Raw genomic sequence first — 19,192 nt, forward strand, 5'->3', positions numbered from 1 at the left:
GTAGCCTGCTCCAGAGAGCTGAGGATGAGATGAGGAGATTGGATTTGGAGAAGGGGAGGGTGAGTGAAGACATAAAACATGCCTGCCTGTGTCACTGACCTACTAGCTTCTCTGCGGGCTTGACTGGTGGTGTCTGGGATAACAGGATGAGTGGGGAGGAAGGTTGAGGGAGAAGATCTGAGTAATCTGCTGGAGATGGGGGCAGAGAAGAATTGCCATTTTTTTTTTTTTTTGAAATGGCCAGTGTGAAGTCAAGAATGATGGACACTTTTTGTTTTCCTCCTGAGCGGATGGCGAAGTACAAGAAGCTTTGGTGAAAAAAAAGGGGGGGGGGATAATTGAGTGTGTGAGTGTGTGTGTGTGTGTGTGTGTGTGTGTGTGTTTTGCTGATGTGGATGGGGCTGAAAAATTTATTCATTCACACAGAAGTGGCCAGGCTACAATTCAAAAGTCACAGATTCCATTTCTCTACAAAAAGAAGATACCAATGCCAAGATTTATTCAACTGGAGTCACAGTTTTCCTAAGGATGAATTCCGACTTCAAGGGTCTAGGTGGCTCACAAAGCTGACCACACATGCCTGGAAATGCCACAGTTCTTCTCACAGTTACCACAAGATGGCAGCATTTCACCAAAGATGTCCCTCTCATCGACTATAAGAGAAAGAAGTAGAAATCAAGAAGCGAACTGGTTGAGAATTCATAAAACTAGAGAGTTCAAAAGAGTTCCAAACCCTGATCGTCCCCCGATTAAACGAAGGCCTGTAACCTGAATGCTCACTTTCAACTAGAACGGCTTCCAGCCTCCTACAACGTAGAACAAGTCCCATTTGATTCCTTCAGCGCTGTCCTGCATTCACCACGTGAGGGCAGTAAAGGCCCTTTCTCATCAGAGTCATTTTGTTTTCAGAGTTAATGGTTCTGAATCCATCCTGTTCAAGATGTTTTGGGTTATTCTGAAAGGAGGATGCACAGTCTTCTCTTGCAGCTGCTAAACCTCCCTGAGCTGTCACTGGCACCGTGGGAGCGAGGGCAGGGTCACAGGGGTCACAGGCGGACTCACACTTTCTCCACGATCAGCCTCATACATTCGGTAATTTTCTGCCTTCCATCCCCATGGCTCCACGGTTGTCTCGGCCTTCTTGAACTCTGCTTCAAGCATCTCCTGATCTCCCGGTTCATCCCGATTCAATTCTATTTGATTTCTTGAGAAGAGGGACCATGTTCAGTATTTACAGTGAGTATACCGCACACCCTGGGGATCCACGAAGATGCTAACAAGTTGGGTGGTTCAGAGTCACACGGGAGACATAAAGGACTACACAGAGCCATCTTCACTCCGGCAGATGGGATGCCTCCAGTATCAACAGTAGCTTTAAGCACACTAGCAAGGCTGCTGTGGATCCCTCACACCCCTATCCCACGGGGGACATGTGACAGTTGACTTGCATGGTAACGTGCTCGTGCTTTGGCTCTGGCCATCACTACTTGGGGGAACATTGCTGGAAAGAAACAATGGACAGCATTCAAGAAGGTCATTCGGAGATGAAGAAAATCGAGAAAAAGGAGCTTCTGTGAGGAGTTTAAAGTTTACTGGGGGAAAAAAAAGGAATAAATAGTGAGTGGGCAGACAGATTGGCAAACGTTGTCCTCAGAAAGGAAGTAGACTTTGTGAAATCCCTTCCATCTCTATACCCCGCCCCTGTAATTCAGGATGCTCCGTCTGCATCTCTGTCTGCCCGGCTACTGCTCAGATTGTATCTGTGCTGGGTGAGGCAATGCCTTCTTGGCGCTCCCAAACACACACTCGGTGTTTGTAGACAGTTATCGTATCATTAGTCACTGCCTAGCAAGTTTGCTTTCATGTTTCCACAGAGAGGAGTCCCTCCCACCCCCTCGGCCGTGTCTGCCCCACTCTCTGATCTCCTTCCAGCACTCCCCGTCTTCTTCAGGCCCCAGAGCTCTTCACTAACAACTTACTGTCTCAGGTAAAAGATCAAAGTTATCAGGGGAGGATGGGGGATGCTGTGTAGACTCAGGGCGGGGAGGGGGTGGGAGAGAATTAACACTTTTCTAAAGCCAGAACCAGAGTCAAAGAAACTTCCTTACTGGCCACCTCATTTGTACAAAATATCTAAACTATATTTAAAGTACGCAACTATTGTGAGCATACCTCTAAAATGTATTGAAGACATGTAATGCTTTTCTTTCTCCTCATTAGAGAAAATCTATTACAGAAACCATAAGCTCGTGTAGAGCACAGAACAAGAAGACCCAAGGCGAAAGGAATGAGGATCACAGGAAGAGGCCTCAGCCTTGAGCCGGAAGAGTTCACGCTCTGAAGCCTCAGCAAGCAGTCATGCCGGGCGCAGGCATGAGCCGGTTGGAACAGAAGATGGGGAGGAGGTGCCAGAAGATGGGAGTTGAGTTGATTTATGTCTGCTGGCCTCGATTATCTTGATGAATCAGGAGGTGAGAGGGAATGGTAATGGAGTAGTTCTGAAGAAAATCAGACCAGCACAGCCTCAAAAGGAGAGGCATTTAGGACTCAGCAGAAAGAGGACACCCCTACCCCGCTGGACTTTTAAGCTGAAAGTTCGGTACCCCTTACCCCAACATGGCAGTAACATCATCAACACTTGTTCATTCTGACTGTCCCTGTTCCCCTCGGTCCTGTGCTCTTCCCCATCCTGACAGCCATTCTCTCCGAACAAGTCCACCGCTTGTCTCATCATCTGCAGTGAAGCCCAGTCAGTCTTCCTCCTCTGTGTCCCCACCCCCACCACACAGGCATCTAAGAAACCTCAGCACATGGCTCCATGCTAAAAAGTCGTCAGTGACTTCCTTGCCTGTGAGACAGAAGTCAAATTCCTTTCTTTGATAAATAAAGACTGGATAAATTGAAAAATGGCAACAAAATTTCTCAATTATATAAATACATTCTTGCATAGTGTGGTGGTTTAAATAAGAATGTCTCTCCCCGCTGAGTTCATAGATGTGTACACTTGGTCCTTAGGGAGCGGCACTACTTGACAGGCATTAGAAAGTGTGACTTTTTTGGAAGAATTGTGTAATTTGGGAGTGGACTTTGAGGTTTCAAATGCTTAAGCCAGGACCAGTGTCCCTTTTTCTCTTCCTGCTGCCTGCAGACCTGAATACAGAACTCTCAGCCACCTCTCCAGCACCACGTCTGCCCAAGTGCCTCTATGCTCCCTGCCATGAGGATAGTAGACTAAACTTCTGAACTATAATTAAATTACGGTTTTCTCTTTTAAGAGTTGCTGTGGTCATGGTGTCTCTTCACAGCAACAGAACATCGACTAAGACATCTATCTGGTAACTTTGCATCTCTTCTTTTTGAGAAATGGGGCCCATCCTGACTTGGGCTTAAACATGTGACTGAAGACAACTAAAAATGTCACACACACACACACACACACACACACACACACACACACAAGGTGGGGGGAGCTTAATCTTGTGTCCTTCTTGATCTTCTTTGACACTTGGAGAAGAAGTCCATGTGATGAGGCTCATCTCGGTGAGTTAGACAGGACACCACACAAAGAGACTGAACATCATCCATATTGCAGACAAGACCATCATCACCCAGGCAACTCCAGCTACAAAAGAATGGCTCAGGTGAACTCACCCCAAAGTATTAACCCACTGGCTAATAAACTAAACTACCTATAGCTATAATGTTTCTCAGGTCCCACCTGGCCTCTAACAGTCCAGACAAATCTCTCACCCATGTTTTAAAAACTTACACTTTCCTGGACAACGAGACACATCTGTTCCTGGCAGCACTGATTTACTTCACAAAGAATGGGCATCAAAGACACTCCATATGGAATTTATCTTATTCTTTGCAGAACTGGCCATTTGGGCAAGAAACTATTCTTGCCTGGACTGATTGACAGAATGTTGTATAAACTGGACATGCAGGACCCATAGGAAAGTGGCCACTGAACTTTGCAAGATGAGATGGTCCTTCAGGTTACTGCTTTGCAGAGGAAACTGCCAGACATTATACAGGACACAGAGAGAAGCAACTGAGAAACTCTAGGCCTATAGGCTAAAGATGGATGCACCAACATTACAGAGGAACTTTGGATGACTGTCCAGGCAGACAGCTGTCTCTGTCATTCTAGATTTTTGGAAGTTGCTTACAATGCACTTCCTGTTTACTTAAGTAGTATTAAATCCTTCTGAGGTCTTTGATGTAGTTGAAGACTAGAGAGTTATAATTTTCTTTGGTTATGATAAAGGATAAATTAGATATGAAACCTTAGACTCACAAATATAGGATAGATAGAATATTTTCTTTAAGTTTGCCAAATATAAATAGACTAGATATTATAACCATAATCTTGCTTGATAACTGTTTTGTTATATGTAATTTTACAAGGTTGAAGTTAAAGTCTTCCTTTTTGATTAGACAGAAAAGGGGAAGTACTGTGGGATGTCTTTCTGTATGCTGTGAATATGTGTTACTCTGATTGGTTGATAAATAAAGCTGTTTGGCCAATGGTGAGGCAGAATAAGGCTAGGCAGTACATTCCAAGTGGAGAGAGAGGAAGAGGAAAGGAGAAGCAGAAGAGATGCTGGAAGCTGCCAGGAAAAGCAAGATGTGAAAGTACTGGTAAGCCATGAAGTCACATGGCAACTTACAGATAAATAGAAATGGGTTAAGTTATAAGAGCTAGCTAGTGAGAAGCTTGAGCCATAGGCCATACAGTTTGTAAATAATATAAGCCTCTGTGTGTTTACTTGGGACTAAGCAGCTTCGGGACGCGAGTGGGAGAGATTTGTCCCAACCTCGGGCCAGGCAGGAAAACTTCTGACTACACTACCAAGGATTGAGAAGGCTGAAGGCCAGGCCTTCAGTGGAGTAACTGAAACACCTGGGGTACAATTTCCAAGACAGTCCTCTCTCCTGAGACCATGAATGCTCCTTAAAGCTCCTATTGCTAAGCCCACCTTACCTGCCTCACGACATTCATTGGTTACATGGCCATAGAAATGGATACAAGGATCCTCTTCATCAGGTTCCTGGGAAGTTTATCCTAGCCAGTCAGCACCTGGACCATAGCCATTACTCTCCCTCATCTTCACTGTATCTTATACCATATTACTATGCACTCCTCCAGGTAGGCATTGTGGTCAGGCACCTGCCTCAGACTTTCCAGCAAGTGAAGAAACATACATTTGGGATGCAGAATCCCTGTGAGTGCAAGGCCAGCCTTGTCAATATATTGAGTTCCAGGTCAGCCAGGGGCTATATAGTGAGATGAGACTGAGACATGAGGGAAAGGAAGGGAGGGAGGGAATCAAGCAGATTCTTGACCTTGGAATTTAAACAAGGAAAAGTAAAGAAGATCTACCAGAGATCTTACAGTAGCAACCCATTATGTTCTGCCTGTGAAATGCCCAGATCACCAGGACCCCGAATTGCATTCCAGAACCTGTCTCCTGGAAGCAGCATAGTACTGTCTTCTCTCCAACAAGATCTCCATGAGATTGCTGCCTCCCTTGAGCTAGCTTGCTGGGGGATTTTGTCTCCTACCAGTCAGCTCCTGGTCTTTTTCCTGCTTTTGTTCTGTTCGTCCTTTGTGTTCCTGTGAAGTTGCATCCATCCACTAAGCCTGCATTCTCTCTGTCCCTTTGCTTGGGTCGTTGTTTTGATGGAAGACTCTCCCTTTCATGTTGGTTATGAAAGATGCTGTCAATGCTCCTACTAGAAGACATGTATGGTCTTCTATGTCATATACTTATCCTCCAAGCTCTTTCTGCATGCCTTGATGGCAATGGCTCATACCCTATACATATAGTCTCTAATGAATTTCAGCACCTGATATGCTAGAAGTTTTCCACCTTCAGTCTCTATCCATTGAGGTAGCTCATAACCAACTAATGAGGGTTCGGGTACAAAAGCCAAGCAAATTCTGGGATGTACCACATGTTCCAGAGTTCCTTTGGGAACTGAGCTGCGTCTGGAACTTTACTGAAAATACCCCCTTGCTTGGCTTCTTCACATTTTTATATGATGCTCTTAGCTCATCTCTGGTTCCTTTTAGAAGCAATTTTGCAACACTTACTCCCTAGAGACACTCTTACTATGTGTGTAAATTATACTTAATTATCCTTTAAATCAAGTGCCCCTGACCCCTTTGAAAGAGAATTAATCACCCTTTCCTCTGGACCACTACTGACATTCATTCATAGCAATGCCAATGGTTACAATTAAGCAAATCAACATCTATAATTGAACAAATCTCCCCCCCCCAACACCCCGCCATAGGTCAATGACATTAGAGGAGAAGGGTGAGGTTGTTGCTGTCTACTGTATGTCTTCCATAACCACTAGGGATGAAGAGTACATTTGTGGACGAGGAAACTTTGGGCATTGCCTTGAAGTCTGCCTCTCTCTAATTTCTTACTGGTACCAATTCTTACCTTTTCACACAGCCGGGTTAACTTCCCACCGAGCTGCAAGTCTGGACAACTCTGTATCTAGAGAGTCTCTCACATGCTTTTGAGTCACATGATTTAGCATCTTCCTGCTACTCTCAAGTCTGTCTGTGTCCTCTCAGAGCCTGGTAATCAAAACTGAAAACAAGAGGCTGACATGAGACAGATCTGTGGCAACGTACCTGGACAGGTTTTGTTTGTTTTCTTAACTGAGACTAAAATGTTTGCTGAAAACACTGGTGTGGTGTTGCCCTGCGGATGCCACATAAAGAGAGCAATCAGTTAAAACCGCCAGGCTCCCTTACATGGAGATGTGGAACCTGGTTTTTCTCTTCCTGAATTAACGACATTGGGTTTTGAACCTAAACTGAAGTTTTAACTTCAGCCTACCAGGCTTCAGTTCTTAATCTTGTTTTATTCATTATTGTCACGAAAGGGAAACTTTTTGCCAATATTGATATGTCAGTTTGTGACCTGTCCAATCATTTTTCTGATTAATAAGAGAGAGAGAGAATGAGAGCAAGATAAGGAAGGAAGGAGCCTGTCACCTCTTTACTCTTTATACACCCGTATCCAGGTGGACACCAACTCATTAGTCTCCACCCTGCGGGACCTTCGCCCAGCAAGCTTACAACTCTCCTAACTGCTATGATGCCATCGGAATTTATTTGCTCACAGAGTGATATAAATACCTATTTTTAAAATTGCCAAAATCAATTTTTAATGTGCACTTGAAATGTTGCTAATGGAGAGAAAATAATAGAGCAAGCAAGATCATAATTTCAAGGGTCAGAGTCAGACAAATCTGAGTTCTGCCACTTACCAAATTTGTGACCTTAAGCAAATGTTAATATAGCTAAGCCATAATTTCTTTGCTTCTTAAGTAAGAATAATTATGGTTTTCATTTCATAGGAAAGCTGAAGTAAATGAAATTAATCAGGAATTTAAGAGCTACGGAACCAGTCTAGATGTCCATCCATAAATCAAAGGGCAAAGAAAGTATGCTATATACAAAATTAAATTTTTCTGTAATGAAAAATGAAAATTTCAGGAAAATAGAACTAGAAATCATTATGTTAAAATAAACCAGACAGAAAAAAAAAACAATAAATAGTATTTTCTTTCAATGCAGAATATATATTCAAATCTGTACAGGCAGACATATAAATGCATACTGTATAGATTTGTCTATGACAGGAAAGCTGAGAGGTGGTTATGAGAGTTAATGGGGAGGGGAGAGAGAGGTGAGGGAGAGACCTATGGAGAGGGAGGGAAAGAAGAGGGAGAGAGCTAATGGGGAGGGAGGGAGAGATCTGATGGGGAGGCAGAGATCTGAAGGGGAGGAAGGGAGAGAGCTAATGGAGAGGGGAGAGAGAGGTGAGGGAGAGATCTAATGGGGAGGGAGGGAGAGATCTGATGGGGAGGGAGGGAGAGATCTAATGGGGAGGGAGTGATCTAATGGGGAGGGAGGGAGAGAGGAGGGAGAGATCTGATGGGGAGGGAGGGAGAGAGCTAATGGGAAGGGAGGGAGAGGAGGGAGAGATCTAATGGAGAGGGAGAGAGCTAATGGGGAGGGAGGGAGAGATCTGATGGGGAGGGAGGGAGAGATCTGATGGGGAGGGAGGGAGGGGAAACAGTAACTGGTGCTCTGTGTCATGAAGAGAGAAGCAGGACTGTTTAGGAGGGACAAGGGGTCCAGCAAGAGGACAAGATTGGGCAGGAGGGACAGTACTGGTGGGGGGTAATAATCACAAAGTATAATTATACGTGTGTATGAAAATGTCACAAGGAAACTCAGTTCTTTGACGTTTAACCTAAAATAATAATTTTTAAAGTACCTCCATTAAAAGGAATTTAGAAGAGAGCTTAATCATGCAGCAGTAGTTCTTCCTCTAAAGCAGCACAGATGCTAAGGAGACATTAGCTGATGGAGAAGGGATCAGAAAGCTTCATGGAGGAGACCTTTGAGCAGAGAGCTGATGGCAAAAGAAAAAGGAGGCATGATGTCCTGGGAAGACTGTCTGGAGCCTGGGCAATGGGAAGAGCTCAGCTTAAGTGATAGGATCTGGGATATGAATGATCATGAGGGGGACCACAGGGGAGGAGGTGAGGATGGAGAGGTAATGAGTGTAGATCTCATGCAACCTTGTATTTTACTCTGGAGCATAATAAACCATCGTCAGAATATGAGCAATGGTATTAGCAATGTAAATGAAATCTGCTCTGAATGACCACCCTCACAGTTATGTGGTTAGGAGGCCATAAGAAGTCAAAGTCTGGGCGACTGCTGTGGGAATCCAACGGAAGATGGCGGTGTCTTGAACTGTCAGGAGTTGTGGATATGGTGAGCAGTGGTCAGTTTCTAGATAGAGTTGAAGATGCAGTCTTCAGGACAGGTGGTAAAATCAAGGATAACTTTTTGATCTGGCAGAGCAACTCAGAAGATTCTTTAATAAGATGAAAAGGTCACAAGAGGCATCGACCTGAGAGCTATACCGTTCAGAACAAGTCATGCTGTGTAATAAGTAACCCCTGTTCTTCAGTGGCTAATCTACACGAATCTTCCTCACTCACAGCTGAGTGTCCAACATGAATGAGAAGGAGGCTCTGCTCAGGGAATTACCCCAGGACCCAGGGTATCCAGGCTCTCCAAGGACCTCTCTTGATCCTCTTGCTCTGTCACAGCATAGCAGCCGCAGACCCAGAGAGAACTAGAGACAGCCTTGCAAACCTCCTGCTGGGAAGTGAAGTCACTCCCAGTGTCAGGGGACAAGGAATCACAGAGATCTGCCTGCCTTCAAAGTGAGTAAAGAGAAGTACAACCTACCCTAGGCCAAGACCCGAGAGAGTAGGAACTATTCGGCATGTCAACAACTCGGAGAGTAATGTGTGCATAAACCTAGCACATTGGGAGGCAGAGGCAGGAGGATTGCTCCAAATTCAAAGCCATCCTAGTCTTCATAGTGAGTAGTGGAGGAATCCAATGTTTTAAGATTGATGAGGAATTAGCAAAGGACATTAAGTGATCAGTGGTATATATTTCATAAAATAATTTATTTTCTCCTCCCATTTACCTAGTGCCCGCTCTCCTATAGGCTATTTATTGTCATTATGTCTTTCCTTAAATTGCTGTAGGATGGCATCTCTAGAAAACCCTGATCCTCATGTGTCCAAGACAAGTACACCACCAATGAGCCTCATTGGCAGTTTTCTGCTCTCTTGACTTTTAATGTCTGTATCCCATTACTGGGGGAAACATCAGACAGATTGAGTTCCAGGATGACTTTCATTTAAACAGGACAATAAGAAAGAATTGAGATCAGGCTTTAGTCCTAGTCCTCTCACCAATTTGCTAGATCACATGTGCAATATCACATAAACTCCCTGGACCTCAGTATGCCTATCTCCAAAACAAAGAATGTACCATTTTCTTTGCATCATCTGTAGTTCATCCTGAGGTGGGTTGGTCCTCAGGAAGAGATCATATTTCTAAGATGACTATTTCACTATATTCATTGATTTGAGAGTATACTTCAAATTTCCATTCACTTTACCTTAAGATATGATACAACTGAAGGTGATAAATAAGTCAGACTTTAAAAAAAAAGATGTTTGGCAGTTGTGTTGGTTGTCAACGTGACACAAACTAGAGTCATCTGGGAAGAAGGGCCTTCAATTAAGGAATTGCCTCTATCAAATTAGCCTGTGGGTATTGTCTTGATCGTTAATTGATGTGGCAGGGGAGGGCTCTGCCCACTGTGGGTAGCACCATCCCTAGGCAAGTGGTGATGAGATATTTAAGAAAGTTTGCTGGGGAGCAAGCCAGTAAGTAGCACTCCTCCATGGCTTCTGCTTCAGTTCCTGCCCTGAGTTCCTGCCTTGGTTTCCCTCAGGGATGGAGTGTTGTTAGTAGAAGTTTCTGTTCCACCAACAACTCCCAAATACCCAGCATCCACTTCCTAAATTACCACAGAAGCTTATATTAATTATAACTGCTTGGCGATTGGCTCAGGCTTATTATTGACTAGCTCTTACACTTAAATTAACCCATAATTCTTATCTATGTTTAGCCACATGGCTGGGTACCTTTTCTCGGTTTGACATTCTCATCTTGCTTCCTCTGCATCTGGCTGGAGACTCCTGACTCTGACCTTCCTCTTCCCAGCATTCTTAGTTTGCTCACCCAGCCTATACTTCCTGCCTGGCTACTGGCCAATCAGTGTTTTATTAAACCAGTTCGAGTGACAAATCTTTACAGTGTACAAGAGGATTATCCCACAGCAGAGTGTAACCTACAAGCCAAGTGAACCCCTTCTTTCTCAAGTTGCTTTTGGTCATGGTGTTTTATCACAGCAATAGGAAGCAAAGTAAGACACAAACCCACTCTCCAACATGAAGACCTCATGTGGGAATAGTATGGCATTGCCGCGCAGGATGCTCACACTATCATGGACCCTCTGTGTGGGTTGGAACAAAGGGGAAGACAAAAACAGAGAAAAGGGCAATGGGATATATGTTTCATTTCTCTGGGGCCACCGGCCTCTGGTAGGCAAATGCTCTGTTCTTCACTAAAGGAATTTGATGTTAACTTTTAATTCTGATCTCTGTCTTTGAATCTTGCTATGGGGTCCCTAAGGCTAGTTATTATACCTCACTGAGTCTTTTTATAATTTCATTTTCCCACAGGTAGCAATAAAACAGGTTTAGAATATTGACAGGATTGTCTGAAAAAGTAATGAGAAAAATTAAAGAGCTTTCTGTGTGTGCTGAACTCTCTAAATACAGGTATTCTGTGAAGAGGAATATTTTGGTGACAGACCTGCACTCTTCATTATAAAACTGTCAGAGCTAAAATGTCACATTTATTCCACTCCATAGCTGGCCATCACAGCAGGATTGGATTAGTCTCTGTGACTAATTATGTAGGAATACCCTAGCTAGAGTGTCCAGCCTGTTGACATTGCAACATGATGGCATTGTATTGTAAACTATTAAGTTTACTCTTGAAAACTGCAGAACCAAACTGAATTTTAAAAAAACAAAAACAAAAACAAACAAACAAACAAAAACATTAGGCCGAGGTGATGGCTCATCAGAAGCTTGTTAGTCCTGTAAGCATGAGGACCTGTGTGATTCTTAGAACCCATGTTTAAAAAATGGGCATGGTGCCCCACAAGTGTAATCCTAGTGCTAGGGAGCTGGAGAAGGAACATCTCTGGGTATTTGTTGCAAGCTGAGGAGCTCCTGTTCAGTGACAGGACTTTGTTTCAAAAACAGTATAATATGGGTGCCTAAGGAATGACAGCCAAGGTTGTCCTCTGACCTTTATAAGTGTGTACACACCACCACCACTACAACCACCTCCACCACCACCTCCACCACAACCACCACCATCATCACCACCACCACCACCTGTAGCTAGAGTTTTCCTGTCTGGCCCACAGTCAGGACAAATCTCTCTCACCTGCCAGTCCCACAACCGCTCAGACCCAACCAAGTAAACACATGGTTACAAACTGTATAGCCATACCAGGCTTCTTGCTAACTGTTCCCACAGCTCAAATTAATCCATTTCTATAAATCTATACCTTGTCACGTGGCTCCTGGCTTACCAGCATCTTCACATGCTGTTTGTCATCGTGGAGGCTGGCAGTGTCTCTCACTCAGCCTTCCACTTCCCAGCTTTATTCTTCTCCTTGTCCCGCCTATACTTCCTGCCTGGCCACTGGCCAATCAGTGATTTATTTATTGACCAATCAGCAACACACTTGACATATAGACCATCCCACAGCAACCACCACTTCCACCACCACCACCACCAACCACCACCACCACCACCACCACCACCACCACCACCACCACCACCAGAGAATCTGCACAAATAATGTTTAAAGTAAGGTTCCAATTTTGTGTCAGATCACATTCATAGCTATCTCTAGTGGAATCAGGCTTTGTCAACTGTATGTTGGACATGCCGGGAGGAGAGAAAACATTTTCTAGTCTGGAACTTTTGAGGCGTTAAAGTAAGTATTAAAACACAAGGGAAGCTTGCAGCCTCCCAGGCAAAGGATGGGATTTACCTCTAGAAAAGACATGCCATTGTCTTCCTCCCTTGATGGTTAATCCAGTTGTGCTGGCCAAAATCTAGCCAAGAGAACACCTTTCAGGAAGGTGAATTTACCTTAAATTATGCTAGAGACCCAAGAAGTAATGAGCCTTTTAGTGAAGCAATGTGCTGTTCCTTCCCAGAATCCCTGCCCACTAGTGCAGTCCCCAGGAGCCTCCCTGAGGTCTGTAAAGACTGCCCCCCGCACCAGGCGGTGGTGGCGCACGCCTTTAATCCCAGCACTCGGGAGGCAGAGCCAGGCGGATCTCTGTGAGTTCGAGGCCAGCCTGGGCTACCAAGTGAGTCCCAGGAAAGGCGCAAAGCTACACAGAGAAACCCTGTCTCGAAAAACGAAAAAAAAAAAAAAAAAAAAAAAGACTGTCCCCCTTTCTGAGTCCTGAGTCCAAGGTCTAACCTTCCCCTTTGTGTTCCCTTCTGCCTCTTTCCGGGACCGACCAGGGCCAAAGTTCACCTTTGCTTATTCTCTGGGCTTCCTCACTCTTCCTTCCACCAAATGGCTGCTTGTCCACCTTGCACCTAACTCAAACATTGCGGCTCTTTCTTCCTCTTAGTTCCCATCTACAAATCTGTCAGAAACTTTTCTTTAAAACTTTGGTGATCTGTGGATTTCAGCCTTTGAGTTCATGAGACAAGAACCTGAAAGTCGTTAGCTTGGGTGGCCAGAGTTTCCAGGACCCTAGCTCCTGAGAAAGGTGGTGTTCTCAAAGCTATCCCCATATTCCCTTATAAATGGGGGAGGCTGAGAAACTCCTGGGTCATTCTGTTTCCACCTCTCCTTTGCCCTTCCCAGTGGCCTTGTTAGTTTTGGGATGGGTAGAGAGCAGCTGCTGATACCTATTTTCTAGTATTTTACAGCATTCATGGGGTCAGTTCAGGAAGTTACTATAACTGAAAATACGACTCTATGCTATCTAGTTTTATTCACTTACCTAATACCTAATTTATAAGCAAATAGTTTGTAAGTTCCCAGGAGAACCGGTTTCTTGGCTTCATTGTTTTCTCATTAGGTTTTAAATGAGTTTGACTATTTCAGATGCTCAGATATACTGAATGCCTAACCTCTTCCCAAGCTCTCTCACTCCCCCAAAGCTGTTTGCTTTGCTATTTACATATGCCTCTCTATCGCTCCCCCACCTGGGGGACTGCACTTGTCTTTTTCCACCTTTGATCTAGTCTCTGTTACCGAGTCCTAGCTAGGTTACAATTCACTGAGTACTTAACCACAAGGAAAGGTCTCCACCATCCAGGGATGATGTATTCCCTTCCTAATTGCCTTAGGTAATAGGACTTTGTCTAGCACACGTGCCATATTCTACAGCCCACCTCCACCTGGGCAGCCTTCAAAGGAGGTCATATTGTGTCCCCAAAAGGATGGTGGCAAATTCAGGAGAGGACTGGGATCATCACTTCTCTAGATCTTACTTTGGTAAGCCAAAGGAAGACTTTTTTGCACATGACTAGGTGTGGACAGGCACGCTGTGATTTTTATCCATCTATCTATTTATCTATCTATCTATCTATCTATCTATCTATCTTTAGCAAGCACAGTTCTAATAGCTGCTGTGACAAAGAAGTATTCTATACAACAGAGTCATCTATGTGGTCCTTGTGCTTTCTCAACCTGGCACCTTTAAATTGTATAACGGATCTTGCACAAGCCTACTTTCCATTTCTGGGCTGGGTAACAACCACTCTTTTCTATGGAGAACTCTGTCTTGTTTCGTGGCATGCAGGTGGAGGGGTGATCTGAGCCTTTATCATGCCTTTGTCTGCTACCAAGTAGGAGCAATTAGCCTCTTGCCCTTTCCCTCCACAAACACAATTAAACAAAACACAAAGGGACTCCGCAGAAGGGAAGGTGGCAATATACAAACAGGATGCTGCATTTACTTGCTAATTCACCTTTGAATCCAGCAAGCTGAGAAAGTCCATTCTAATACTAAAGACCTTCCTTTAGACCCCCAAAAGTCCATTCTGCTTCAGTTAACCTAGATCTATTATTCACAAAGAAGATCCTGAGGTTCTGAGGGGGGAAACTTCCCCAAGGTCCCAGAAAACTGATTGGAGTGAGGTTCACTAATTAGTCCTCAGTCGTGGTCTAGTGCTTTCCTAGAAGGTGTTTCAAACTTATCCCATGTCCCTAAACCATGTTAATCACTTTGCTGGGTTTTTATATTATTGTTAAGGATGGACTTAAGTCATGTACTAATAACTACAGAGGAGTATTAACAACTTAACCATTTTTTTTTTTTTTTTTAAAAAAAGCACACTAGCTTGGATTTTCTTTGCTGGTCTCTGTAGGGGCAGTGCCACCCAAGACGGTTGTATTAGAATCACTTTGATTTATTTGATTTCCAAAACCCAGATAAGTTAATTATTTAACTAAAGAAAATGAAATCTGTGACTCCTGGATGATGACCAGCCTAAGAATTGTCTTGCTCATGTGTATGTTTTCCAAACACACATTATCTCCATATCACTACCCATCTGCACTTAGGATTCGTAATCACTTGAGAAAAAACAAAACACAATGCCTGTCCTCCGACCACTTGTCTCAACTGACTTGACAACGCATTCTACTAAACTTACTTTCCCACAGTGATTCATCAGGAGACAAATGATTTCACACTTTTCATTTCCCTAAGCAGCGTGGGTGGAAAGGGAAAGGAAGCAAACCCAGCTTAGGTAGAGGGCATGTTTGGTGTCCCATCGAGGGGCACAAGGTAATTTCAGTCTTTATTCTAATTAGTATGTCTCCTTCAGTTCCCTTAGGATGTCCACACTTTTCTCTGGAAGTGCTGAGTTGGACAACTCACACAGTTGACAATGTTCTAGAACAGCGGCCTCGTCCTGCCGACTGACTATACACCCTTCCATAGCAAGGAGGCAGAAAGGACACCCACAAATGGCTGCTTGTGCTAGACGGGAGTCAGCTACCTGGGAATTCTTCACCGAATGAAGTGAAAGGAAGGAAGGAAAGGGTAAATAATCCTCCAAAAGACCTTGGTTCTTAAGTACAGAATTGGGCTGTTCTATTTCACGGAGACCCTGTCTGCAATTTTGAATGACAGTTCCTAAACCATAGGCTTGGAGACATAAATCTTCAATCCCAACATCCCTGTCAGCACTGAGTAGAGTCAGATGACCTTGACTAGATGAAGCAGAGAATGGAGGCAACTTTCAGCCATCTGATCACACACACACACACACAAACCCCAAACAAACAAACAACCCTCCAGTTTGAAATAACCAGAAAGGGCCTACTTTTCCACCCATCTCTAGAAGCCAAAGTCTGGCCAAAGCTTTGCCTTTCCAGCTTCCTAAGGGGAAATAAAGCTCACAGACTCAGCACTGTCCTATCTTTGAGTTTTATGTTTAGTTAGCAGTTCCCAGGTCACGGACCCCATTCTTATTCGGGAAACACATTCAGGAGTTCCTTTGAACCCTTAGCTATAGCAGAAAATCGGCCTAAACCGCTCTAGTCTCAGTCTGGTACTCTTCCCTTAGAGTAGTCGGGGTGCTTTGGAACACAGGCCAGCATTGCTTTGTATTGAGAACAACAGAGGAAGCCAAAAGAATCCGTGAATGGTGGAAGCCACTCATAATCTACAGCTCCATATACAGTTGAGCAGCTCAACTTCTGATGATGGAGTCTTCTTCACACAAGGAGCAGGTGGACAGCAGTGAGAACATGAACATGGATGTGCCCACAGAGCAAGGAGTGGTGGACTTGGAAATCAGGGCTTCCAGCCCCGGGGGGGGGGGGGGGAGGAAAGGGGAGGTGAACGTGCAAAGCCTCCCAAGATAAAAGTGACAACAGGCTGTTAATTGTGGTATCTTTGTTAGATATGGAAAATAGGCCACCCCCAAGTGAACTGGGCTGTGTTCTCAAAAGCAAGGGGTTCTTTCAAGTCTGTGACATATCCTCTCCTGTTATCTACCTACATCCATCTTCTGCCAGACCCCAGCCAGGCCCCAGCTCAAAGCCCTGTGGGTTTGGAATGTGTGGCGGGCATGCCTCAACAGAGCTACTGACACTGCCTAGTGCAGTTTATGCTTGCCTTTACGAAGGCTTCCAGCCAACCACACAAATCGTAAATGTATCTACTAAACTGCTCTGAAAGGTACATGCACATGTGAGAGATACTCAATAGATTCCAAAAAAGTCCGCACACGGTTGGAACTTCTGGCTCACCTGGAGAGTAAAACATAAAGGGAAATCTTCTCTTTAAACTGCGTTAGAATCACATTTCTAGTCTTAAGATCACTTTAGAAAAAAAAAATCACTGGCCATATTTAGGTATCTAATGTCACAGGGTAGCAGTCTTGAAAACTTGAACCAAAAGAACTACTTAGATCAGGTAAACTTTCTATAAAGGGACAAAGTGTAAAACTGTGGCTTAGGGGCTACGTTAGTCTCTGCCACAACCACAGCACTGTGGTTTAAGAAGAAAACAGCCTCAAGAGAAACACATAAATGGCTAACATGGCCATGGGTCCCTTAAATCTTTATGTATGGACACTGAAATTTGAAGTTCACATCATTTACATATGGTATAAAACATAATTGCTTTTTTTTTTTTTTTTTAAGTTTTTCAACTTGTTACCTGTAGGCCATAGAGAACAAGTAACTGGCTAGATTTGACCACCCCTGACTATAGACAGGTGACATATAAACATTGCCACTCTCAGTTACAATTATGGAGGCCAGGGAAAGACAGCACAGAAAGCATGGGGCAGTATGGTAGAGCTGTATCCACCACATTTTAAAATTTTCTGTAAGATGTTTTAACATCTAAGAATCTGGCTGGCTGGTCAGAGACAAACCCTCCCCAGGCTGGACAGGCCTGCAGGGAGTGAAGGGGACGCCTTTCATAAGCCACTGGACTAATCTCTAGTGTGTCCCACTGGCTCTCTCCATCATCTAACTCCCAGATAGCATTTCTCCTGTCTTCATCGTTCCAGGGCACCTAAGGACCACCCCAGGCCCCAGGAATTAGTGATTAATGTTTACCTTGATATGTCTTTCCTAAAGAAGCCTCCCTATAGGGCAGGGCCTCTGTTTCTCTTCCATTTCTGCCTCCTGTACCTACTGATTCCCTGCTCTGGTCCTCACTGGCATGTCCTGTCCTCTTCTCTCAAGAAATGTAAGATCTCGGGCTGGAGAGATGGCTCAGAGGTTAAGAGCACTGGCTGCTCTTCCAGAGGTCCTGAGTTCAATTCCCAGCACCCACAGGCTGGCTCACAATCATCTGTAATGAGATCTGGTGCCCTCTTCTGGCCTGCAGGCACACATGCAGGCAGAACACTATACATAATAAATAAATAAATCCTTTAAAAAAAAAAAAAAAGAAATGTAAGATCTCTTTCAATGGCTGGCTCTCTGAGTCATTACTCAGTCACTTCTACCAAAGTAAATCTTCAGGTACAAATGAGACAAGGAAGCCTGGAGCCTAAGCTGATCCAGGACCTCGGCATCACATGGGTCCCACTCCAGTCTTGCAGGATGAAAATCTTCAGGGAAACAAGACTCCCCAAGCTATCTGCAAGGGTATAAAAGCTTAGGATGCCCTGGTGGTTTAAAGCCTGGGCTCTGGATTAAAAGGCCTAGTTTAACCCTGTGCCTCTCATTAGCTCTATGGCCTTTGACAAATTATTATCAGAACATACCCATTTCCTGTTGTGTACCTAAGGGTAGAGTGACAAGGGCAGAATCTGTGATTAACACCTTAGAAAGTGTCTGGAAAATGCCTGCTAGGATTTCTTTTTAGAACACAAACGCCCTTCCATGCCTACAGTCCTAAGACCACTCCTTCAGGAGTGCACACATTTTGAACCCGTCCAATGACCTATAGCTATAGGCCCATCCACCCACGATTCCATCCACAAAGCAAAGAAAGACACCACAACTCTTGGCTGCAGAGTGTAAAATGTATTGACGTTGTAAAGGGACGACGTGGAGACAGTTCAGGCCTGTTGAGACAATGCACGCTAAGGACATGCTGATTCTCAAAACAGCCTCAGAAAGGTTAATGAACACGTCTGGGGTTGGAACTTGGCATTGTGCATTTTCATTAGCTGGGGTCACTACTCTAAAGCTTCTCCTAGAGTATACACAATCGCTGCTTGCAGAGCAACTACGGACCTATTTAGATGTTAACCAGGTGAGCTAGCTCCCAGTTAGACCGATCAGAGTTAACAGCAACCTGGTTTTCATTGGTTTTGTTCACTGCTAGAGGGAAGGAGGTAACGTTTCCAATTTATTCCTTGTTTACGTGTTTAGTAGTCACCAACAGACTCCAGAAAATAACGAAAAGTAAGTTAGTTAAAAACAACTGTGGTTATGTCATGGATTTTTCCCCCAAGACCCTTAACATCAGATCATTTACATTTACGGGGGGGGGGGCGGCGTTATGGAAAACTAAGTAACAATAAAAACAAAAACTACTGAAAAATACATCTACAGAACACAGTGGTCAGTTGTAAACAGCTCAGAAGGGTAAAGAAAACACCATTCTTCCAGTGGGACGGGCAGTCCAACAGGGCCGAACTCCGCTTTTTTGTTTCTTCCTAGTGGCTATTTTCCTACCA

General features: G+C 44.2%; 1 long non-coding RNA gene across 1 annotated transcript; it reads left to right on the plus strand.

The window, feature by feature from the left end:
* Positions 1-773: 773 nt before the first annotated feature.
* LOC131920791 (uncharacterized) lies at positions 774-2,973 on the plus strand. Its single transcript, XR_009381773.1, has 3 exons — positions 774-1,236; positions 1,875-1,987; positions 2,221-2,973. It is a non-coding gene; the product is annotated as an uncharacterized LOC131920791 (long non-coding RNA).
* Positions 2,974-19,192: the final 16,219 nt, after the last annotated feature.

This window comes from Peromyscus eremicus, chromosome 10 (genome assembly GCF_949786415.1).
Source record: "Peromyscus eremicus chromosome 10, PerEre_H2_v1, whole genome shotgun sequence".
NCBI lineage: Eukaryota > Metazoa > Chordata > Mammalia > Rodentia > Cricetidae > Peromyscus > Peromyscus eremicus.